Here is a 26,210-nt window from a genome sequence, read left to right on the forward strand (position 1 = left end):
AAATGTTCTAAAAAATAGCTTCAATAAGTAATTTTGTCCACCTGGTTTATTCATATATATAGATATACAAATTATATATATATGCTTATCTAGTATGTGTATACATGTATATTTGCAAACACACACACACAGTTATTTCTTTCCTCTACTTGAAAATTTTGAAAAATATAAGAATCCAAAAAAGTAGCAAACTCTATTTTGTATCTCAACATAGTAAAAGCCAAATGTGAAAAACTCACAGCAAGCATCATATTCGGTGGTAAAAGAGTAAACGATTTTCCTCTAGGACCAGGAACAAGACAAGGATGCCCACTTTTGCCACTTCTATTCAACATAATACTGAAAGTGATAGCCAGAGCAATGAGGCAATAAAAGAAATAATCAGTATCCAAATTGGAAAGGAAGAAGTAAAGTTTTCTCTTTTCACAGATGTTATGATCTTACATATAAGACCCTGAATATTCCACAAAAAACTACTGGAGCTAATAAAAAAATCTGGTAGAGGATACAAAGTCAAAATACACAAATCAATTCATTTCTATGCACTAACAATGAACAATCTGAAAAGGAAATTATGAAAATCCCATTTATAACAGCATCAAAAAGAATAAATACTTTGGAATTAACTTAATCAATGAGGTAAAAGACTTGTAAAATGAAAACTGAAAACATTACTGAAAGAAAGTGAAGAAGACATAAATGAATGAAAACACATTCCATGTTCATTAACTGGAAGACTTAATATTAAGATGTCAATACTACCAAAGCCACACAGATTCAATGCAACCCTATCAAAATGCTGATACCATTTTTTGCAGAAATAAAAAAATCCATCCTAAAATTCAAATGGACTCTTAAGGGATCCCAAATATGCAAATAAATCTTGAAAAAGAAGAACACAGCTTGAGGACTCATACATCTTACTTTAAAACTTACTACAAAGCTACAGCAATCAAAGCAGTGTGGTATTGGCATAAAGGCAGACCTATAGACCAATGAAATAGAACAGACAGTCCAGAAATAAGCCCTCACATTTACAGTCATATGATTTTTTCACATAGAGGCCAAGATCAATCAATGGGGGAAAAGCTGGGAAAATTGGATATCTACATGCAAAAGAATGAAATTGGACCCTTACCTAACACCACAGACAAAAAATTAACTTTAAATGGATCAAAGGCCTAAATGTAAGAGCAAAAACTATAAAGCTCTTAGAAGAAAACATAACAAGGGCTTCATGTCATTGGATTTGGCAAGGATTTCTTGGATACACCATCAAAGACATAGGCAACAAAAATAACAACAGACAAATTGGAGTTCATAAAAGTTTTTAAATGTTGTGCATCTGGAGACAATATCAACAGAGTGAAAAGGCAACCCAAAGAATGGGAGAAAATATTTGTAAATCATATATCTTATAGAGATTAATACCTAGAATATAGACAGAATTCTTAAAACTCAACAACAATAACAAAATTCAAAAATGGGCAAAGGAAGTGAATAGATATTTCTCCAAGGGAGATATACAAATGGCCAATAAGCACATGAAAAAATGTTCAACATCACTGATCAACAGGGAAATGTGAATCAAAATTACAATGAGAGAGAGCTTCCTCCACAAGAGAGCAGACAGCAGTATCAAGCACTATCAGCAGTATTTCATCTTGTGGAACTGAAAACCACAGCCAAAGAAAGATAGATACAGAAAAAGAATTCAGAATAATGATGGTGAAGATGATCCAGGACTTTGAAAAAAGACTGGATGCAAAGAGCGAAAAGTTTACCAAAGACCTAGAAGAATTAAAGAGCAAACAAACAGAGATATGCAACACAATAACTGAAATGAAAAATACACTAGAAGGAACCAGTAGCAGATTAATGGAGGCAGAAGGGCGAATAAGTGAGCTGGAAGACAGAATGGTGATCATTACTGATGCAGAAAAGAATAAAGAAAAAAGAATGAAAAGAACTGAAGGCAGCCTAAGACACCTCTGGGACGATGTTAAATGCACCAACATTCGCATTATAGGGGTCCCAGAAGGAGAAAAGAGAGAGAGAGGACCCGAGAAAATACTGGAAGAGATTATAGTTGAAAACTTCCCTAACATGGGAAAGGAAATAGCCACCCAAGTCCAGGAAGTGCAGAGAGTCCCAGGCAGGATAAACCCAAGGAGAAACATGCCAAGACATATAGTAGTCAAATTGACAAAAATTAAACACAGAGAAAAGTTATTAAAAGCAACAAGGGAAAAATGACAAATAACATACAAGGGAACTCCCATAAGGGTAACAGCTGATTTCTCAGCAGAAACTCTGCAAGCCAGAAGGGAGTGGCATGATATATTTCATATGATGAAAGGGAAGAACCTACAACCAAGAATACTCTACCCAGCAAGGATCTCATTCAGATTTGACGGAGAAATCAAAAGCTTTACAGACAAGCAACAGCTAAGAGAATTCAGCACCACCAAACCAGCCCTACAACAAATTCTAAAGGAACTTCTCTAAGCTGGCAACATAAGAGAAGAAAAGGACCTACAAAAACAAAAACAAAACAGTTAAGAAAATGGTAATAGGAATACACATATCGATAATTACCTTGAATGTAAATGGACTAAATGCACCAATCAAAAGACACAAGACTGGCTGAATGGATACAAAAACAAGACCTTTATATATGCTTTCTACAAGAGACCCACTTCAGACCTAGGCACACATACAGACTGAAAGTGAGGGGATGGAAAAAGATATTCCATGCAAATGAAAATCAAAAGAAAGCTGGAGTAGCAATACTCATATCAGATAAAAAAGACTTTAAAATAAAAAATGTTACAAGAGACAAGAAAGGACATTACCTAAAGATCAAGGGATCAAAGAAGAGGAGATAACAATTATAAATATATATGCACCCAATATAGGAGCACCTCAATACATAAGGCAAATGCTAACAACTATGAAAGAGGAAATGCAAGGCATAAATAGAGACACAGATGTAGGGAATAAACATATGGACACCAAGTGGGGAAAGCGAGGAGGGTTGGTGGGGAATGAATTGGGAGATCGGCGTACCAAACTGTAAATATATGCTGTTTACTGCCTTAACTGTATCTCAATAAAAGTTCTTTAAAAAAATTTACAATGAGAGTCCACCTCACACTATTAGGATGGCTGCCATCAAAAAAACACAAAAACAAACCACACACACACACACAAAAAAAACTCCACAGGAAATAAAAACAGTTGGCAAGGATATAGACAAATGGGAACCCTTGTGCGCTGTTCATTGGAATGGAAAATGGAAATGCTATGGAAAATAATATGAGTGCCTCAAAAAATTAAAAATAGAATTGCCATACAATCCAGCAATTCCACTTCTTGGAAAGCAGGGCTGAAAAAAGGATTGAAAGCAGGGTTGGAAAAAGGATTGAAAGCAGGGTATCAGTGTCTTAAAGAGAGATTTGTATACTCACGTTCATAGCAGCACTATTCACAATAGCCAAAATGTGGAAACAACCCAAGTGTCCATTAATGAATGAATGGATAAGCTAAATGTGGTATAGATATGCAGTGGAATGTTAGCCTTAAAAAGGAAGAAAATTCTGACACAGGCTACAACATGGATAGACCATGGGAACATTATGCTAAGTAAAATAAGTTGGCCACAAAAAGAGAAATACTGTATGATTCCCCTTATATGAGATACTGAAAGCAGTCAAAATGATAGAGATAGAAAGTAGAATGGTGGTTGCCAGAGGCAGGGGAAAGTGGCAATGGAGAGTTATTGTTTAATGGGTAGAGTGTTTCAGTTTTACAAGATGACAAGTAAGATTGCTTAAAAATTCTTAATAGCTTTATTTTAAAGCACAATAATTTTCTTCTACTTGGCTTTTATGAACAAAATCTACCTTGCAACTAAGGAAAACATAACAGGATATAAACTTCCTGAAATAAGCACTGGTTACAGAAAATATTGTGGAGGAGAGAAACCAAGATGGAGGAATTTTTCTTTTTTAATGCATATTCTCTTCTAAGCCAGTAGTCTTTCTTTCTTAAGTTAACTTTATTGAGGTATAATTTACATACATTTTAAACACATCATCTGAATGCCTTTGACAAATGTATACACACTCATGTAACCACTGTCCCTTCGAAACTCAGAACATTTCCACTGCTGCAGAATTCTGTGCCCCACACCAATATTCCCCTTGCCTCAGGAAACCACTGAATGTGATCTCTGTCACTGGTGAGTAATTTTGCCTCTAGACTTATACTATATATGTTCTAGTGTCCAGTTCTTTCAGCGTGATAACTGTGAGATACATGTATGTTGCTGCATGCTGTTAGTTCATTTCATTTTATTGCTAAGTAGTACTCATTACATGAATATACCCAAAATTATTTACCCATTCACCTGTAGTTTTCTATTTGAGGCTATTATGAATAAAAATGTGCAAGTCAAAAAAACCAAGATGACAAGAACTATGGAGACAGCTAGTAGTGATGGCTGCACAACATTATGAATGTATTTAATAACACTGATCACTTAAAAAGGATCAAGAGGGTAAATTTTACATTATGTGGTTTTTACCACAATAAAAAAGAAGAAAAAAAAAAACACCTCTACTTTGTAATCTGAGACAAGAAATTGCATTAATCTCAAGAGAAAACCAAGGTACTGCTTATACTCAATACAAAACAAAGAAAATACACTTCACATAGCAAAAGGTTATTGTAAAATATACAGTTTCTTTTTTCAAACTATCTATGTAGCCACATCCCCAGTCATTCTTGCTACCAATATCCTACTTCTTCACCATAACAAAGTACACTAGAAGCCCTCCTACCCTATGTAACTTGGACTAGTACTGGGCTAAAAGTTTAGGGCAAAACTATAAAAATCCAGCAGGATTATGTATTCAGATTTTATCAAATGTTCTTTAGGTTCTTTCTCCTCTTTAAAGAGACTGAAATTTAAACTTATGTATAAAACATACAGGCATGGTTTATATAAGAAATCCATTACTGAACTCTATTCATTGGATCCCTACACACAAAAAAAGCTAGTGCCCTTCATTAAAAGATTGGTGAATAAGTATGCATTTTTATGTTCCAAGCTAAAATAAAATGTTTAAGAATATACACTTTTTTTATGGTTTCCCTCTTTAACTTCTGACTAAACTAACAAGCTCAATCTCTCCCATAGCTAATTTGACAACAATACTCTTTTCCACATAATTTTGTCAATTCTTTCCAAAGCATCAAAGTTAAATTTACAAAGTAATAACTTTCCTCCAGTGTGCTCGGCACTATTTTCTACTTTCTATTCTCTTCAGTTATATAGGCATACCAATTAAAAAGTTAAATAATACTATAAATAATAAAAAGTTAAATAATACTATAAATACTATTTAGTAATACTAAAAATTATTACTAAATGTCAGTAATCCCCCAACCCTCTCTCATTTCTTACTCTCCAGAGCTAACAACTCTTAACTGATTTTTTTTAACTTCTTATGATGAATTAATCTTAGGCTTACAGAAAGTTGTAAATATAGCCAGAGTCCTATACCATGTTCCTGGATTGGAAGAATCAACATCGTGAAAATGACTGTACTACCCAAAGCAATTTACAGATTCAATGCAATCCCGATCGAATTACCAATGGCATTTTTCACAGAACTAGAACAAGAAATCTTACGATTTGTATGGAAACGCAGAAGACCCCGAATAGCCAAAGCAATCTTGAGAAGGAAAAATGGAGTTGGAGGAATCAGGCTTCCTGACTTCAAACTATACTACAAGGCCATAGTGATCAAGACAGTATGGTACTGGCACAAAAATAGAAAGGAAGATCAATGGAATAGAATAGAGAACTCAGAAGTAAGCCCAAACACATATGGGCACCTTATCTTTGACAAAGGAGGCAAGAATATACAATGGAAAAAAGACAGCCTCTTCAATAAGTGGTGCTGGGAAAATTGGACAGCAACATGTCAAAGAATGAAATTAGAACACTTCCTAACACCATCCACAAAAAGAAACTCCAAATGGATTAAAGACCTACATGTAAGGCCAGACACTATAAAGCTCCTAGAGGAAAACATAGGCAGAACACTCTATGACATACATCAAAGCAACATCCTTTTGGACCCACCTCCTAGAATCATGGAAATAAAATCAAGAATAAACAAATGGGACCTCATGAAACTTAAAAGCTTTTGCACAGCGAAAGAAACCATAAACAAGACTAAAAGGCAACCCTCAGAATGGGAAAAAATAGTTGCCTATGAAACAACGGACAAAGGATTAAACTCCAAAATATACAAGCAGCTCATGAAGCTTAATACCAAAAAAGCAAATAAGCCAATCCACAAATGGGCAGAAGACCTAAATAGACATTTCTCCAAAGACGACATACAGATGGCCAACAAACACATGAAAAGATGCTCAACATCACTCATCATCAGAGAAATGCAAGTCAAAGCCACAATGAGGGATCACCTCACACCGATCAGAATGGCCATCATCACAAAATCTGGAAACCACAAATGTTGGAGAGGGTGTGGAGAAAAGGGAACTCTCCTGCACTGTTGGTGGCAATGTAAGTTGGTACAGCCACTATGGAAAACAATTTGGAGGTTCCTTAAAAAACTACAAATAGAACTACCATATGATCCAGTAATCCCACTCCTGGGCATATACCCAAAGAAAACCATAACCTCAAAAGAAACTTGTACCATAATGTTTATTGCAGCACTATTTACAATAGCCAGGACATGGAAGCAACCTAAATGCCCATCAACAAATGAATGGATAAAGAAGATGTGGCATATATATACAATGGAATATTACTCAGCTATAAAAAGGAATGAGATGGAGCTATATGTAATGAGGTGGATAGAACTACAGTCTGTCATACAGAGTGAAGTAAGTCAGAAAGAGAAAGACAAATATTGTATGCTAACTCACATATACGGAATCTAAAAATGGTACTGATGAACTCAGTGACAAGAACAAGGACACAGATACAGAGAATGGACTGGAGAACTCGAGGTTTGGGAGGGGGCAGGGGGTGAAGGGGAAACTGAGACGAAGCGAGAGAGTAGCACAGACATATATATACTACCAACTGTAAAATAGATAGTCAGTGGGAAGTTGTTGTATAACAAAGGGAGTCCAACTTGAGGATGGAAGATGCCTTAGAGGACTGGGGCGGGGAGGGTTGGGGGGACTCGAGGCGGGGGAGTCAAGGAAGGGAGGGAATACGGGGATATGTGTATAAAAACAGATGATTGAACTTGGTGTACCCCCAAAAAATTAAAAAAAATAAATAAAAATATAGCCAAAGTCCTCATAAGCCCTTCATCTAGCTTTCCCTAATGTTAATATTTTATATAGCCATAGTACAATTATGACAAGGAAATTAATGTTGATACAATACGATTAGCTAATCTACCAAACCAATAGTTTGACAGCATTTAGTTATCTCATGACATATTAAAGTATTTAGCTCTTTTTCAGAAACATAGGCACACTTTTCATGCACCCATCTTCCCAATGCAATTATCACAATTTTTATTAATCATGTAAATATTAATAGCTGAGCAATATAGCACACAACATTATTTTTCCTTTGTCTCCCTGAACTGATAAGAAGATCTCTGTGCAGCATGTATGTGTTTCCTTCATTTTCTACGTATTTATTAGCGATTTGTTCCTGAACTATTTTCCACTTGTGCAAATATCAAATACATTAATCAAATGCACTAGGCATTTGAGTTCAAAATCTTGAACAAGGCTCTGCTGGACCCTCTATAATGTCCTTTGAATAACAGAAGTTCTTACTTTTTATGTAATCAAATTAATCAATTTTTTCCTTTATGGTCTATCCTTTGGGGTCTTGTTTAAGAAAGCCTTTACTAATACAGTCATTGAGATAGTATCTTATATTGTCTTCTAAACCTTTATAGTTTTGTATTTTATATCTAAGTCCTAACCCATCTGAAATTAATTTCTATGTGTAGTGTGAGTATCCATTTCTTTATTTCCATGTGTATAATAAATTGTCCCACCATCAATAATCTGCAATGCTAGCCTTGTCATAAATCAGGTTTCCATATATGTATAAGTCTGCTCCTGGAATATCTATTCAGTTCTACTAGTTTATGTGCCTATCCTTGAACCAATACCAAACAGGGCATATACTGCAGCTTTATAATAAGTCCTCTTATCTGGCAGAGCAAGTCCCCTACCTTTTCTCTCTCCTTAGGAATGTCTTACCTATTCATAGGCCCTTTGCTCACCTTTATAATTTGTAAATTCAACTTGGTCATCACTTTTGACAAGTAGAATTTTGAATGAATTTTCAAGACTGTTAGGAAGAACTGAGATTTCTATAAAATTTAGTCTTCCTATTCATGAACATGATTTGTTTTCCATTTATTGACAGTTTTTAAATCTCGCAATAAAATTTTAGAATTTTTTTCCATATGAAATTTGCAAATTTTTAGTTAGGTTTGTTCCTATCCTGTATCTCTGAAGCTATTTGTAGCTTTTTTTATGATCTATATGAAGTTTATTATAAAAATTAACATATACATCAATCTATACTAAAATCTCTAGTTGATATAAAATGGGATACCATCCAGTATATTCACCAAGGATTTAGCAAAAAAATTTTCAATGTTGATAAATAATAATAATAATAGCAACAATCAAGTCTCTCCTGATACGTTCTGAACTCTTCTTCCACTTTTTAAACCCAAGGAAATTAAAAGTATACCCCATATTACTCTTGCCCCATATTGATATAAGCCAAAATTCCAATTCATGAGAGCACTTACACATTCATTAGACAAAAATTTACTTTATAACTCCTAAGTGCTAGAGACCAGGACAGGCCCTGGTAAAACTGAACATCAGAGATACGGTCCCTGTTCTAATGGGGCTCACTCCAGCAGACAGGAGAGGCAGTGGTCAAATTTTAAAAAGGCTTATTCTGGGGCTTCCCTGGTGGCACAGTCGTTAAGAATCCGCCTGTCAATGCAGGGGACATGGGTTCAATCCCTGGTCCGGGAAGATCCCACATACCGTGGAGCAACTAAGCCCGTGTGCCACAACTACTGAGCCCATGTGCCACAACTACTGAAGCCCATGGGCCTAGAGCCTGTGCTCTGCAACAAGAGAAGCCACTGCAATGAGAAGCCTGTGCACCGCAAGGAAGAGTAGCCCCCACTCACCCCAACTAGAGAAAGCCTGCCCAGAGCAACAAAGACCCAATGCAGTCAATAAATTAATTTTAAAAAATAAAATAAAAAAATAAAGAGGCTTAATCTGTCTGCATAGCCCTGAATGACATTTAAAGTTAAATGGGAGGAGATAGGAATAAATGCAATCAATTATGAGATAACTGTTTTAAGATATAATCTTACAAATATGAAAACAAACTACTATTGGCCAATGAGGAAAACTTAAATTTCAATTAAAGAGAATGGGACAAACTTATGAAGGAGGTGACACTTTAAAGAAAAGGTTGAATCTCTTTTTTTTTTCATTTCTATATAACTTTTTTAAAATTAATTTTTATTGGAGTATAGTTCTTTTACAATATTAGTTTCTGCTATACAGCAAAGTGAAAGTGTACAGCTATATGTATGCATATATCCCCCCTCTTTTGGATTTTCTTCCCATTTAGGTCGCCCCGGAGCAGTGAGCAGAGTTCCCTGCAGTATCTTTTCTGAAACTGCATTTTCTAACTCTTCATTGCTAGTACATAGAAATTTAATTTTCTCATATATTAATCATATTTAGCCACCCTGCTAAATTCCTGTGTTCATTTTAATATTTTTTCTACAGATTTTTTAAAAAATTTTCTATGTAAATGATATTTTATGCAAATAATGACAGCTTGCTTTATTTATGTAATATCTTATTCATGTGTGTTAGCATGTGTTTGAACTTATTTTGCAGGTTAAGAGGGCCTCTATAATGTTAAATGAAAGCTGTGATACCAGCCTCCTTCTCTTATTCATAATTTTAAATGGAATGCTTTTAATAGTTCACCAGTGAGTATGATTCCTGCTATATATTTTTTAGAATTACACTGTATCAGGTTAACTAAAATTCCCTTTTATTCCTAGCTCAAGAAGAATTTTGATCATAAATGGTTGTTGGGTTTTGTAGAATGCTTTTTCAGCATCTTTCTGAATTATAATAAAATATAATATACTTTTTCTCTTTTAATCTGCTAAAATGGTAAGCTACATTAACAAATTTTTTCTAATGTTGAACCAAACTTGCTTCTCTATATTGAACCCAATTTAATCACAATATAGTTGCCTTATATAATGCTGAGTTTGGCTTGCTAATATTTGCTTAAGTCTTTTTATAGACATTAACTAGGGAAACTGTCCTATAATCTTCCCTTTTCATTCTAGGCTTCTAAGGTTTAACTAGCCTCATAAACAAGGTTGTAAAGAATTATAAGGACTTCCCTGCTAGTCCAGTGGGTAAGACTCCATGCTCCCAATACAGGTGGCCTGGGTTCAATCCCTGGTCGGGGAACTAGACCCCACATGCATGTCACAACTAAGAAGCCCACATGCTGAATGCTGCAACTAAGACCTGGTGCAGCCAAAATAAATAAATAAATAATAAAATAAATATTTTTTAAGTATTAGATATTTTTCTATTCCATGAGTGAGTTTGTGTAAGATTAGAATTATTAGTTTCTTGAATGTTGGCTTGCTATGTTCATGGTAATAAGATTTTTAACTACTGATTCCATTTTTTAACAAGTATGGAATAATACAGACTTTCTATTTATTTTTGAATCTGTTTTGGTGATATATATTTTTCCAGGAATTACCTATTTCAAGAAAATGTTCAAATACATAGGCAAAGAGTTGTCCAAACATTCTCTCATATTTGAAACCAATGGTTGTATCTGTCAAGTCCCTTCTTTATTTCCAATTTATTTATAGGTTGTCTCTCTTCTTTTTTAATTCTATCTTGCCAGGCATTTGTCTAATTTACTAGTTTTTAAAACATTTTTTTTTGTTCTGTTGGTCCTCTCTACCGTATCTCTGTTTTCAAATTCATTAATTTCTGCTCTTAATCCTTTCTTTCCTTCTAATTTCTTTGGTTTTTTTGCATTATTCTAACTTCTTAAGTTAAACAACTATCTTATTTTCAGCCTTTCTTCTTTCTAAATATAAACATGACTATTCATTTATCTCTAAATATTATTTTAGCTTTATCCCACGTTTTCATTTCCATTATTTCTTCTTTCAACCATGAGTTATTTAGAAATTGTTTTTCTAATTTTTTAATTGTTTTCTAATTTCTAATTGTTTTCTAACAATTTCCAAATGTGTAGATGTTTTGAGTTACTATTCTGTTATAAATGTTGAAATTAATTGTGTGAAAATTAGAGAATGTGGTCTGAATGATACTAATCTCTGAAATTCACTGAAACATGTTTCATGGGCTAGCACATGGTCAATTTTTACAAATGTTCCAGGGGTACTCTAAAAGAAGAGTCTATATATAGCCATTAAAGCAAGTTTTTTTTATAGATAGTAATTCCTCACTTTCAGTAATACTTTTGCTTTAAACGTCTTTAAAGTCTATTTTGTCTATTAACATTACATTCACTTTCATTTTCCCTGATTTATCATTTTCAATCCTTTAACATTTAACCTATGTAAATTTTTATGTTTTAGGCACATCTCTTCTTCTAAATAGCTTTAATCTACCTGGATATTGTTTTTGTTTTAGTTTGGTTTTGTTTTTTCCTGTCTTACAAGATTATTCTTTTAACTGAAGAGTTGTATAATATTAATATTTATATTGCTGATTCATTTGAATTCATATCTACTATTCTGTTTTGTACTTTCCCTTTGCCTAACTTTTTTGGGGGGTAGCCTTATTTTTCTATTGTGATTCTTTCCCTCATTACATTTTTCCTCTTTTAAAATAGAAATCATACAGTCCGTTTCTATTCTTAAAATGATTACCTGGTAATTTAAACAACCATTTAAAGTATAAAGTTAATCAATATCCCTATCCTTTCCCCTTTGAATGCTTAAAGTCTAATCACTCTCCCTCCCAGACCAATTTATATGCTATTATTTTCCTAAATTTTAGTCCTATCTTGGAAAACGCTCAACCATTATCTCTTTATTGCCTCTGTCACATTTTCTCCATTATCTCCTTCTAGAACTCTGATTAGACCTATGATGGACCTATTCATGCTATCCTCTCTGTCTCTCAAACTTTAATTTTTTTTCCCCAATCTTCCCTATATGTTACTTTCTGGGTATTTCTTTTCATCTACATTCTTGTTAACTAATTTCCTCTTTAGTTGTGTCTAATCTTTTGCTTTATCTGCCCTTTTTCTTTTCTTTTTTTTTTTTTCTTCTTCTTTTTTTTTTGCATTCTACCCAGAGCCGAGGGCAAGTCTAGCATATATCCCCAAAACCACTAACATAAGGAAGAGTTATTTCATTGGTCATTTATTAAGGATGCCATCCTTTTCAGCTTTTACATGGTGATTCTCCATTGAAACTTCCTCCATCCTTAGGTGCCAAACGTCATCTCCATTCCTTCATACACAGACCTATAAAATATAGGCTCTAGGCCACTAAGGATAAGCAGGTAATATCTGAGAAAATATCAATTCCAATGCTCACCTATACCAATTAGCTCACACTTTCTTATTATTTCTAAGTTCTGAGAAATTCTTTTACTTCCCTCAGCCATGAATTGAAAAGTACTTTTTGTAAATATTCCACATAATATTTTAAGGTATGTTGTTACAGGAAGAGTTTTTCTAAATATTGTCTGCCACACTGCCAGAACTATAAGTGGAAAGCTGCTAATTTTTATTCAGTGATCTTATATTCCACAAGATATCTTGCAGAACTCTATTTTTCAAGTAGTTTTCTGATCATATCTCTGAATTTTCTACGTAGACAAACACTACATAGAATTCATGACAATTCTCTTTTCCCTTCCACCATTAATAACCCTTACTTCTTTTTCTTGTTTTAGTGCATTGGCTAAAACCTGTAGTAGCAATGGCAGCCTCATCTTGTTTTTAATGTAACATGGAAAAGACTATACCAAAATAAATTAAGAGAATATGAATATCATTTATTCACTTACTCTATCACTTGAAATAGATGGTCTACGTAGTTTGACTCTATTCAAAACATGGGCTTGAAGTTCAAACTGGAATTAGAAATTGAAACTAGGTGATATGGACTAAATGTTTGTGATCCCCCAAAATTCTTATGTTGCAATCCTAACCTCCAATATGATGGTACTAGGAGGTAGGGCCTGTGGGGTGATTAGGTCATAAGAGTGGAGCTCTCATGAATGGGATGAGTGCCCTTATAAAAAAGACCCCAGAGAGTTCCCTTGCCCTTTCCACCATGAGAAGACACAATGAGAAGATCTGTGAACCAGGAGGCAGGTCCTCACCAGACCAGAATCTGCTGGCACTTTGCTCTTGGATTTCCCAACTTTAAGAACTGTGAGAAACAAATGTCTATGATTTAAGCCACCCAACATACGATATTTTTGCTACAGTAGCCTGAATAGACTAAGACACTGGGTCAGTCAAAAGTCTTTTCATAAAATTGAAAATCAAAATTTCTCACTCTGTAAGGGAACAATCTTTAATCTACTTTATTAGCATGCTAAATCCTAATCCAGAGAAAATGTGTACTTGAAATATTTCTTCTACTTTAGTGAACAATCAACTGTAAACCAAAAACTCAGCAATGTAAGCAACAACTCATGATTACAAGTACAAACTAGTTTCCTTGCCCTAGACTTTTATTTAAAGAAAATGTGTACAGTCATTCCTCCACATAAACAACAGAAAAACTAAAAAGGACTACTGAAAGTTTACATAGACACTTTGGAATCCATTGTCCCATGAGTAACAGTATTTTGAAGAGACCATCATTAGCAGAACTTACCATGACACAGATCATTATTTCCCACTTCCTCATATCTTCACAGTAGCTCATGCATTGAAGCACAAAAGATTCTTACTGTAAGTCAAACTATTTCAATTGCCACAATGCCACTCACAGAATGAACGACATACTGTCACATGCTCCTTATTCTATTACAACAAAGTTCTATCATTTCTAACGGGTGCAAATTTAATTAATGGATTATATGTCACCAGTAGATTTCAAACAGATTTAGAGACTACTTTTATATTACAAATTAATTGTCAAGCTAGAATAGACACTGTGACCATGTAAAAATGAAAAGCTAGATAAAAAAGAAATAGGCATAAGAAAGACTGTTTTAAACTTTTCTATTAAAGCTGACATCATGAAATGTCCCAATGATAACTCTGATCTAGAATCAGGTCTTCCTTCTGTAGCAATCCCATTGTTCATGAGTCAACTAAATAGCAGACATTCCCATTTACTTGGTATTAGCAATAAGCCTGAAAAATCTCTGTACCTTCTACTCTGTTTCTTAACACCAAAAATAAAGGAAGCATTTTAAATACAGTTGAACACCAAGGTCAGGAATATAGGTCTTACGATAAAAAAAAAAATTATAACTTGATATCATATAACTAAGGGCATTAAATCCATTTTTAAAATGCAGAGTGCAACCAAGAATATATAATCTCATTTCATGAGTTTTAAGAACTATTTAAACACAGAGTCAAGTAAATAATAAAGCAGTTTTATAAAAACAAGCCTTTACCCACATATTAATAGTAAGACACTCAAAGGTACAAGAACCTTCAGAAAGTAAGAAAGGACATCCAGTGCGAATTTTACAATTTCGCTTTCCACCATCTACTTTCCTATTCCTTCTTTTCTTTCTGAAACCAAGATCCTTTCTTTGGAGAGACCAGATGTAAGAAAGAAGCTGTAACCACTATTTTTCTTTCAGGAGAACTTCAAGTGGCTGGGTGAGACAAAGAAGTACCACCAATTAATAGTACCCAGGAAAGATTTAGAATACCCTACTTGTTACCTGCAAGAAAAGGATTTAGAGAAAAGGTGAGTAAAGATGAGAATGAAATGGGTCAAAATTCAAGTGCCAACCTAGGAAGCGCTAAGGCAATATAATAATACTGCAAATAGAAGTGGAAAAACTCTCTACAATATTAGAGAAGGGAGCAGAAAGTATAACTACAAAGAAAATTTTTCAATGTTTTTACAACTGTATACCTATCATTCAATATTAAAATTTTGTTTATCTTCAGCATACTTTCCATTTTTGTACCACCTTGCAACCCTACTATACCATCCCAGGAACCCACTCATCTCAGAGCTGAAAGCCATTCAGGCACATCTTTCTTAAAATCTAAACTTTTTCCCAATTAAAAACATGGCCCTTTCTTTTCCAACCCATCCCTTCCCCCAATTAAAACTCTCGTTTTCTCATGTGGGTGGTTTCCATTAGAAAAAGAACCTGATATATACAAGTAAACCACATTGAGAACTTAAGCTTTGTAGAGGATATAAGTATGTTTTAAATGAAAGCTGCTTCCTAGAATATAAATGGGATAATGTACAAAGATATTTTGGAGCAATGGTTATTATCTCAAATTCTTGTCTAATCTGGGGCTAGGATTTTCTTCATTTAGTTAACCATTCAGCAAATATTTACTGAATAACTAGAAATATAGGGTTAAACTTGGCATCCTACTTCTGAACCTTGTCAATTTATACTGCAGAGTTTAACAGGAAAAAGTGAAAGGAGGGCTAGAAAAAAATTAGGTGATAACAGCACTATAGGTAAGGATGATAAATACTCGTTTCACTTACTCCAACAACCCATACACCACCATTCCTGGCCTCCAGCCTACTTTACACCTGCCTTGGCATCACTAATGGAGCACTAACTGATCACTAACTGTTCATATTCTTTCCTGCTGAAACCAGGCATGGACCAGAATTTTTTCAACATTATGTTCCAGATAACCAGTTGATATTTAAGATGAAAACTATGTGTTATCTCCAAGTTAAAGGAGTAGTCAGGCATCTGTTGAGGAAAAAATTTTAAGATGACAGAAGGAACCACTTACATTCAGTCTAGAAGAGTAACAAAAATAGCAGTTATATTATGTGTCATACAGCAAAGTGCATAGATACTTTTACAGATACTGTATTTCACTGAATCCTTATAACAATCCTATGAGGCAGTACTGTTTCCATTTTACAGTTGAGGAAAGCGGAAGGCTATGGCCAGCCTCTGCTTATCTAAATCCCTTTCTTCCATGGCAGCCTCCAAACCAACTCTCCATAACCACCCCCTCTTCTAATCTCCTCCAGCATCTGACCCTTAACAAATGTTACCTTGTATGATTTTTCATGCCTCTATCTTGCCTCCCCAAATAAATTCCATATTCCCCTCACTTAGTATAGCTGGTGCTCAAAAATACATGTTTACATAATGGGCAAAACAATTTTGTAAATAGCTGAATAGTCAAAAGTAAATAGACATTAAAAGAAACCTGCACACCGTATATTTGGTCATCCAGGCATTTTTAGCCAATATTATTTATTATAAGAAATTAGCCACTTCTAGCTGTGGCCTTGGAAAACTGTCTTCATATGACATATGAAGTATGTATATGTCATACTTCATATAAAGTAGCTGAAGATCAGAAAACCAAACTGCCCAAAGTTAAAACAGCTAGCAACAAAATCAGTAAGGATTTGAGTCTAGGCCTGTTTCATCCTAAATTCCATATTCTTTCCACACACATCTCCAAAGAAGCAGAAGGCTTAAGGTCATGCCAACATACATGAGATCAGAAGATAACACATAGTTGGAAGGTTAGCTAATACAGGAGCAGATTTTTCTTCTATTGCTTGGTGATGCCCAGACAAGTTCCCTGAAATGACTTAACAGGCTCTGATACACCAAGTTATTCTGTAATTAATGTGTATCATCTTTTAAGCCAACAAAAAGGTCTTAGCTAGGGTTACACCTGTAAAATGGTAGTTGACTATGTTTGGTTGGTTATTTTGCTATATCTTTTAGCTAAATTTCTGTAATCCCCATCTTTCTGTTTATATGGTGACATTTCCAACCTTCTTATCAAATTTATATGACACATAACACTGGTTTTATTAGCCCACCTGCCTTTTAAAAATCTCAAATTTGAGCAGCAACAGTGAGCTCCAAGTACAAGGAATTCAGGAGCTGGAGTTTGAAACATACTAGCAATATATGCTCAGAAGGCAAAATAAAAGCGTCTAGCAGCACATTAGCAAAACAGGAGTGACATACTGGGACAAGAAAAAGTTATCTTAGCCATATGACAAGGGCTTAGCACAAAACTGCACTTCTTACAGTAACTAAAATACCTATTATTATGTGTATTGTGAAGCAACAAAAAAGTCTAAACATAAAAAAATTAGACAAAATTATGACTGCCAACATAAAAAAAAAGAAAAAACAAGAGTACAGAGTACAACAGAGAAAATACATAGATGTACAGCCAAAGAGAAAAATCTGGCTTCAGTGCAGTCCACCAGTGTGGTTAAAAGAATTACATTAAACTCAATTTGTTTTAAGAGGAAAGGAAAAGATACAAAGCATTCATTTTAAGAAGACTACCAAAAAAATTAGTATTTACCAAATAAAAGATAATACATTTACAAACAATCAGGGGCTAACTCCTTTCTTTAAACATTCTGTATATGCAATAAAAGCCTTACTACATTACCCATTTAGTTATACTAGAGATCTGGGGACTTATATGAATGGCCCATGTATTGGAGTATGCAGATAAGAAACCAGAAAAAAAGAATTAATAGGAAGCAGAGTCATTGAGGTCTGTGACCCCACAGTAAATTGAAGACTATTCAGAAGGGTAATAAAACCTTGCAATGTTAGCTAGTTTTTTATTTTGGTTATGGGCTACCATTAAAGCATTTATGGAAGAGTAACTAATTTAAAAATTCCATTCTCTGCCATTTAAAATTATAGGCAATTAAATTATGTAATAGCTGTAACCCTAAGAGACTAAATATAAATTACATTTCTGTAAAAATGAGTTTTATTTTAAGGTATCAGTGAACACTCACCACTTCAGAGATTTCTTTCCATTCACTCTCTCATTCAACATATTACTGAGCACCTACTATATACCAAGCATGAGGTTTGGAACAAGGGATACAATGGTGAAGGAAAATAGACACAGTATCTTCCTTCATGAAACATAGTCTATGGGACAGACACTAATCACACAACCACTAGACAAATGTAAACTTGCAACTAAAACAAATCTTACAGAGGAGAGCATAGAATTCCCTAGTTGCAGGGATCTTGGGTATAAAGGAAAACTTCATTATTCAAAGAAGCACCTCACAAAACTTGAAAGTTTAATAAAGTTTAGTTTTTATATATTGGCATCATTTAAATCAATGTACAGATATTGAAAATATTATTACTAGGGAAGAAAAAATGCCACCACTTATCTAAAGAGAAAGGAAACTTTAAATGTATATTACTCAATACTGAGATAGGCCCTTTCTCAAAAATGTCACTCATGCTAAAAAAGTTAAGTTAAAATTTGAGAAATAATTTAGTTTTAAAATAAATACCCAAAAATCTGGAATAGTATCAAATTTCAAAAGTTTTTAGACATACACATTTTTATGACATTTAGCCTTCAGAGAAATAGCCAATGGACAATGAGTATGAAGACAACATTCTGCAGTGAAGGCCATTCCCATAAAAAGCTTAGCTAGGTTTTCTCTTTACACACATTTGCAGTTACTTGGACTGACCCCAATGACAACTAGTTCATGTCTTAAAGACTTCCTCTGTATGCATGGCTAATATTTTTGACAACACTATCACTACTGAAAAAATTCATCGAAAAAGTGAATCTTTAATTTGAATCTCCTAACAGCAAAGAACTAAACTTGTCAAAATCTCATGAAAAAGACGCAAATATTAAAGTGATTATTTACTCCTCCTTGACTACATAAAATGTACACTTAAAAGTATTTAAAAAAAATAATGTCAGCAGTCTCAACTCCAGGTGCATAGTATGTTACCTCCACATTAACTCCAATTGTACAGTTAGGTAAATTAAGTTGCCTAAAACATTTAAAACTACATTTACAAATCAAATAAATCTGATAGTCTCAGACCTAACAAATGCCTGACAGGGTCGTCTTACCAACTACCAAAATCATTGTAAATACCCAAGCAACAACTGCAAATTTAGTAAGCAGAACTAATGAATGAAATAAATCCAGTTATCTTGAATGTTCTAACAATATTTAGAAACTTAACCAAACTATTTTACATCTTTCAAATTAAAATCCTCCTAGGTATGGTGTAGCAGCAAACTGGGGAAAAACTCTGGTTCCTGAAGACCTTGTGGAATAAAACTGTCTTATCAGTCCTGTATGGATTGCCTCCAAACTCTTATGTGAAAGAGAAATAAACTACCTTGTTTAAGCTAATATTGTGTTGGGTTTTCTTTCACTCACAACCAAAAATACTACTACTTAATACATAATATATGTTTAATATCAAAGAAACATTTCAAATTAAAATTACAAAGCTAATGAGATTCTCTAATATGTTTAATTCTCTCAAATTCTTCAAACACCTTTAAAAATAAGCACAACTTACAGTATTATAATGATTATAAAGCTTTTTCCTAAACTCAATACAAAAATGTTAATTAATGGATTAGATTTGTTTCATAAGGTAGCACATTAACCAAGACATGGTTTAGGGATGCAGATGATTAGTCAGAGTCAAGTAGGGTCATAGAAACTAGGGGCTGCTTCCAGGAGAGTTCTACCTGGCCAGCATGCCGAGTTGCGTGGTGTTGTTGTTGTTGCTGTTTCAGTAGTATTAGGACTTTTCAAGCCAATGGCTTTTCTTACAACTCAATATATCATACATTCCTTCAGTTTTTTTAAAGCAACCTCCCAACACATCATTTAATTGCCTGTTTCGAATTGGTGATATTCTGTACACTCAGATTCAACTAATCTATTTACTGACTGATTGGATTCTGCTTTCCTTTCTCATCTTTCTCATCTGGCCCAATACCGCAAAGCTATATTCATTTTATTGGCAGGAAAAACAGAGAAATTAGTTTATTGCTGTTGCTTTTACAAATGATAACCAAGAATTAGATATGACACAAATCAGCTCTATAAAACAGAACCTTACATGTCTACCATTATTGATTACTTGACTTCCACAGCTGGCTACTTAGACAGCCTTATTTATTGTACCATAAAAGGTTAAAGGTAATCTTTTCAAAGGGTGACCAGATATCTTAGTAAAGCCAAGAAACATTCCACACTCTAATGGGCTTTTGAAAATGAGTATGTCTAAATGAAGTTCAAATGTGTAAATTCAAGTATCTCACAGTGACTGCAGTTTGTCTATTCCGTGGAGCTGAGGAACTTAGATTTTAGGGGGAAAAAATCACACACAAGCATAGGGAAATAAGAGATTAAGGGAATCTGACGAACCCAGCTGTTTCCTTCCATACCATGGGAGTTAGCATAAGCATGAAGAAGTAAGGAAGTAAAAAGAACTGATTTTATTGCTTTTCCTCTTCCATTGTACTGCTCACCATTCTGTACTGGGTGATTAAAAGTCCATTCACTACATCACTTCAGAATATGCCTAGAAATAGTGTTCAAATCCTGCAACCTTATTTAAGTGGGATACTGACAAAGTGACCCATGGCCAGGAAAACAATCAGAATGATAAGTGTACTCAAAACTGCCTCATGAGAAAAAGCTGAAGGCTGGAAGTTATTTAGCTGAGAAAAAACTGATTTGGTGTACAAATATTTCACAGGTTATAAAAAGAAAAACAATTAGATTAGTTGGTTCTCATAAGGGCAGAACTAGTAAAAGCATGGGAAAGTTACAAGAAGGCAAATTTTTGTTTGAAATAATAACAGAGCCATCATGAAATAGCAAAATCTTCTTCACTGGGGGCTTTGACAGAAGCTAGGTCATCACTTCACACACATTTATGGATTCCATTATTTTCAAATTCACACAACTGAGAGTTTCATGTACAGCCAAAGAGGCAGGGCAGCAGCCACTTTCCCCAATGTTCCAAATTCATCAATAATTACCAAATATCATCCATTAATTGTTCTCAGTTTCTGTTTATAACAAGGAATGACTCACACTCCCACTAACGCTCTCTTCCTAATGATTTACAGAGAGACTGAATTAAACCTAAAATATCCATCCATGTCTATTAACAATGAGTTAAAAGTGAAAAAGGCATGTAACATACAGCTTACATATAAATACAACTTATGTAAATAACTGCCACTTTTATGCTTCAAAGTTTAATAAATACTCTGATACACATCCGTATTTTCTTCTCTTTTCCTCTGGGTAATTTTACTATGCACAAATACATTGTGGGTTATGGAGTATCTAGATTCTGGCCTATTGCCCTGGGCAACCTTTATTAATATTTTGTATTACCCTCCTTATCTATCAAATAACAGAGACCTGGTGATGCACTTAATCAAATTAGATAATCTAACACTATCTCTCCCTCCCTGCTTTCACCAGTTCTCCAGTACATACAGAGAAAGTTACTTGGGAGTGACTATTTATATACAGAAAGGCAAGAAGATGACAACCTATAAGTTGGATTTCCTCTCATTTCAAATCCTAGGTTTGCATCTTGAAACACCTCTGTTTCTGAAGGAGAGGGGCCAGCCAGTTACTATGACCCAGCTCCCCTGTCTTTGCTGAGTATCTGTCATTTGCCCCTCCAGTTCACCCTGTCCTCTGACCCAGGGGTTCTTTCATGGACTGCATCAAAAGCAGATCAGAAAGAGGAAGGAGGTGGGAGGGGGTGGTTAGGGTATTTCATTCCTGGCTTTGTCTCTGTGGGGTGATCCTGGGCTGGCTGGGTGCCTCCACCGAGTGTCACCGCTCCTCCCAAGGCAGCCATCTCTACAAGGACTATCTCCTTCCAGGTTTGACATGCTCCTTCCCCTCACCTCTTTAGGCCTAGAGGTAGTAACTGCCCAACTTTTATCAACAGTTATTATCCTACCTCTTGTGGTTTTCCCACACTTCTTCCACATATTTATAAATAATCCCTCTCAAATAATTTGAAAAGTGCTTCTATATTTTTTTGTTGGAAAGTGATCCCAGGAAACAGACCTTTGAAATGAGATTGAGATTACTCTCGAAACTCAGGAATAATCTCAACGGTGGAAGAAAATGGGACCAAAGGTAATGTATTTAGTGTTATCAAGATCCATGATTATACAATCAGATGAAAGGCAAAACTGGGAGATCCTGTGGTGTGATGGTTAATTTCATGGCAATTTCAGTGAGTCACAGGGTACCCAGTATTTGGTTTAACATTATTCCGGGTGTGCCTGTGAGGGTGTTTCTGGAGGAGATTAACACTTAAATCCACAGACTGAGTAAAGCACATTACCCTCCCCCATGTAGGTGGGCCTCACCCAGTCCACTGAGGGCCTGAAAAAGGCAGAGTAAGGGAGAATATGCTCTCTCTACCAGTCTTCCAGCTGGCTCTCCTACCTCCAAACTCAGACTGGAACTTATACTATCAGCTCTCTTGGTTCTCAAACCTTTGGACTCGGACTAGAACTACAGTGCTGGGTCTCTGGGTCTCCAGCTCTCCTGGGTCTCCAGCTTGCTGACTGCACATCTTGGGACTTCTCGGCCTCCTTAACCACATAAACAAACTCCCTATTCCATCTATCTATCTGTATCTCCTATTGGTTCTGTTTCTCCGAAGAACCCAGGCTAATGCAAATGGCTATGGCACTTCATTGCTATGAAAAAAGGTGATTGTAAAGATTGTGGACTCATCTGCCTTCCTAGAGAGTACATAGGAAGAAAAAAGAAAAAAGAAAGGCTATGAACATAACTTTGCTTCTGGCCATAAAAAAGTAAAAGCAGGATTTACCCTGTAACTAGCCCCCCAGAACCACCACCACCACCCACCCCTCACCCCCTGCCCCATCAACACACACACACTTTGAAGCTGGACCAAAACATAAAACTACATTTTCAGACATGGGACAATAGGCAGGAAGACCACAATCCTTGAAAGAAGGGAAACAAGAAGATGAGCCCTAGAGGCAGTTTCCAGGCTGCAGCACAGGAAGGGAGAATCCAAACAAAGCCCAGTAACATTGCTGAACTGAGAAAAAATAATCAGTGAGGTGAAGCCAAGGCAGTGAGAATTTACAAGGCAGAATATCAGAGAGGAGAGAGCAATACAGAGAACTCCAGAGAACTGCAGAGGAGACCTGGCAAGCCTTTGGCTGAGTATTCATCTGCACACGAGTGAGAGGAAATTCCCTGGGACTGAGGAAAAAATCAGCAGAGAGTTGCAAACTCACATACAGCTGGAAAACTTTTCATGTTCTCACCAGCCAGACAGGAAACTACTCACAGCACATGGTAGAGTCCTCCGAAAGGAATCACAGTAGTACTGGGGTAAACTAGTCCTAGACTGAAGACTGCTCTGGATCCACCTGAAGTTTAAATATTATCCTCAAAAGAATCAAACTGATTCCAAGTAACTTAACTGCATATAACAGGAACTACCAAACTTTTTCTGTAAAGAACCAGACAATAAATATTTTAGTCTTTTTTTATATAGATGGAGCTCTTGAACTGCAGAGTGTGTCAAGATCTTCATGATAATTGAGGCTGAACAAAATCATATTTAATTAGGGCTTCCCTGGTGGTACAGCACTTAATAATCTGTCTGACAATGCAGGGGACATGGGTTCAATCCCTGGGTCGGGGAAGATCCCACATGCCACAGAGCAACTAAGCCTGTGTGCCACAACTACAGAGCCTGCACTCTAGAGCCTGTGAGCCACAACTACTGAGCCCACGCACCTAGAGTCCGTGCTCCGCAACAAGAGAAGCCACCACAATAAGAAGCCCACACATTGCAATGAAGAGCAGCCCCCACTCTCCACAACTGCAGAAAGCCCTTGTGCAGCAACGAGGACCCAATGCAGCCAATAAATAAAAAATAAAATAAATAAATAACTTTTTAAAATCATATTTAATTAAAGAAGAAACAAATACCTTACTATCTTCCTAGAATCATTGCCATTTATTGTATAAATAAACTAAAGCTTAGAGAGTTTAAGTCAACTTGCCCAAAGCAAACAAAGGTAATGACATAGCCTGTAGTCAGGATTTGACCTCAAGTCTCTCAGACTCTAAAATCTATGGTAACAACTGTATCTTATTGCCTCCCTGCTAATAAGTCTTCTGCTATCCCAGTCTAACAGATAAATTTCATCACAGCATGGCTAGCATCTTAACTGATGCATCCTCTGTTGCTATCAACTACCTATGTAATAACGGTGAAAGGCGGTTAGCATTTATTAAGAACCTTTCAATTTATCTCACTTATTTTTCATATTGCCTTCAAAGTTGTGGACCTTGCCCATATGCCCACTGCAGTAAACGGTGCCATCAGCATTGGCATTTGGGTCAGTGAGACTCCAAAGCCCAAGATCTTTCCACCACAGCACACTGTCTTAATAGCAGCACAAATCACAGGCCTCAGAGTGACCCAAAGTCAAGAAGTATAAGAAAAACTATGCCCCAAACCACAGAAAGGGAAGAGGGAATACAAGAGGGAAACTGGGAACAGTTATCTGCGAAGGGAAAAGCTTCAATAAGAAGTGTGATATGTTCTCTGTGCACCTTGGCTCATACCATTTCCATTTCCATTAAGGTCTAATTTGATTCTATCAAATTCATGAAGCCATTCTCTACCTCCCCTGGCCCTCTCTGGTCTCCTATATTCTTTAAACCAATTATGTGACAGCGTTAAATACATTATACTGCTATTTCTGAGTGTTTTTAATCAGGTTACAAGCAGCTTGAGGCCATGTTTTGTATCTTACAGTCTATATTCCAACAGGACTGCAGTGTCCATGCGGATGATGATCACACTCAACTACTATATTTTTGAAAAATTAATTAGAAGTTTTTCAAAAATAGGTTATTTATTCCACGTACCTTAACACCAATACAGTAAAGAAAGAGAGAAAAGACCTAGTTCAACTCTCTATAGGACTTGTTTACAAAGTGCCGCATTTAAATATTTCCAGACTTTAGACACAAACTATTTGTAAAGCACTCACTTCCACATTACTCTCAAAAAGGAAGAAAAAAAAAATGATGTCAATACTTTCCTGAAATCCGTAACAAGCATTACCAAACTAGAAACCAAGACTTCTGACTTCCAGTTAAAGTATTTTCCATTAAACCAGTAGGTCTGCAAGTACAGTCTCTGGTCCTCTAGAGATCCCCAAGAACCTTTCAGATGATCCAAGAAGGGAAGACTATTTTCATAAAAACACTAAGATGTTATTTGGCCTTCTACTGGGTCAACTTTTACACGGATGGTCCAAAAGCAATAATGGGTAGAACCTTAACACAAATCAAGGCCATGGCACCAAACTGTACTAGTAGTCATCAGATTCTTCCCCACCATGACTACAGTAAAAATAAATACCAGTCCTAGATAAGTAGTGAAATTTATTTAATTTATCAAATCTTAACCCTTGAGTACACATCTTTTTAAAATTCTGTGTGACAAAATGGGAAGTACACATAAAGCACCTCTGCAGCATATGCAATTACAATTCTCAAGGGAAAGCATTTGTGTAATTGTTTGAGTTGTAAGCTAACTGGATGTATTTTTCATGGAACACCATTTTTACTTGAAAGACAAACTGAAAGATGACATAGAGAACAGACCTGTGGTTGCCAAGGGGAAGGGGGGTGGGGGGAGGGAAGGAATGGGAGTTTGGGATTAGCAGAGGCAAACTATTACATATAGGATGGATAAACAACAAGGTCCTACTGTAGAGCACAGGGAATTATATTCAATATCCTGTGACAAACCATAATGGAAAACAATATGAAAAAGAATGTATACATATGAATCACTTTGATGTACAGTAGAAACTAACACAACATTGTGAATCAACTACACTTCAATAAAATAAATTTTAAAAAAAACTACTACTTGTCAAATTTTGATGTGGTATCAAAGAAGAAAATTGACCCTTATTTGAAATGACTACTAAAATATCCTTCCCTTTTTCTAACTGTATGTCTGTGTGAGGCTGGAATTCCTTCAGCCAAAACAGACCACAACAGACTGAA

The 26,210-nt window shown here is 35.4% G+C and overlaps 1 protein-coding gene across 6 annotated transcripts in view; it reads right to left on the bottom strand.

Moving 5' to 3' along the window:
* The window catches only part of NUBPL (NUBP iron-sulfur cluster assembly factor, mitochondrial), a 218,560-nt gene that overhangs the window by 142,398 nt on the left and 49,952 nt on the right, over positions 1–26,210 (bottom strand). The window lies entirely within an intron of this gene.

This window comes from Hippopotamus amphibius, chromosome 2 (assembly GCF_030028045.1).
Source record: "Hippopotamus amphibius kiboko isolate mHipAmp2 chromosome 2, mHipAmp2.hap2, whole genome shotgun sequence".
NCBI lineage: Eukaryota > Metazoa > Chordata > Mammalia > Artiodactyla > Hippopotamidae > Hippopotamus > Hippopotamus amphibius.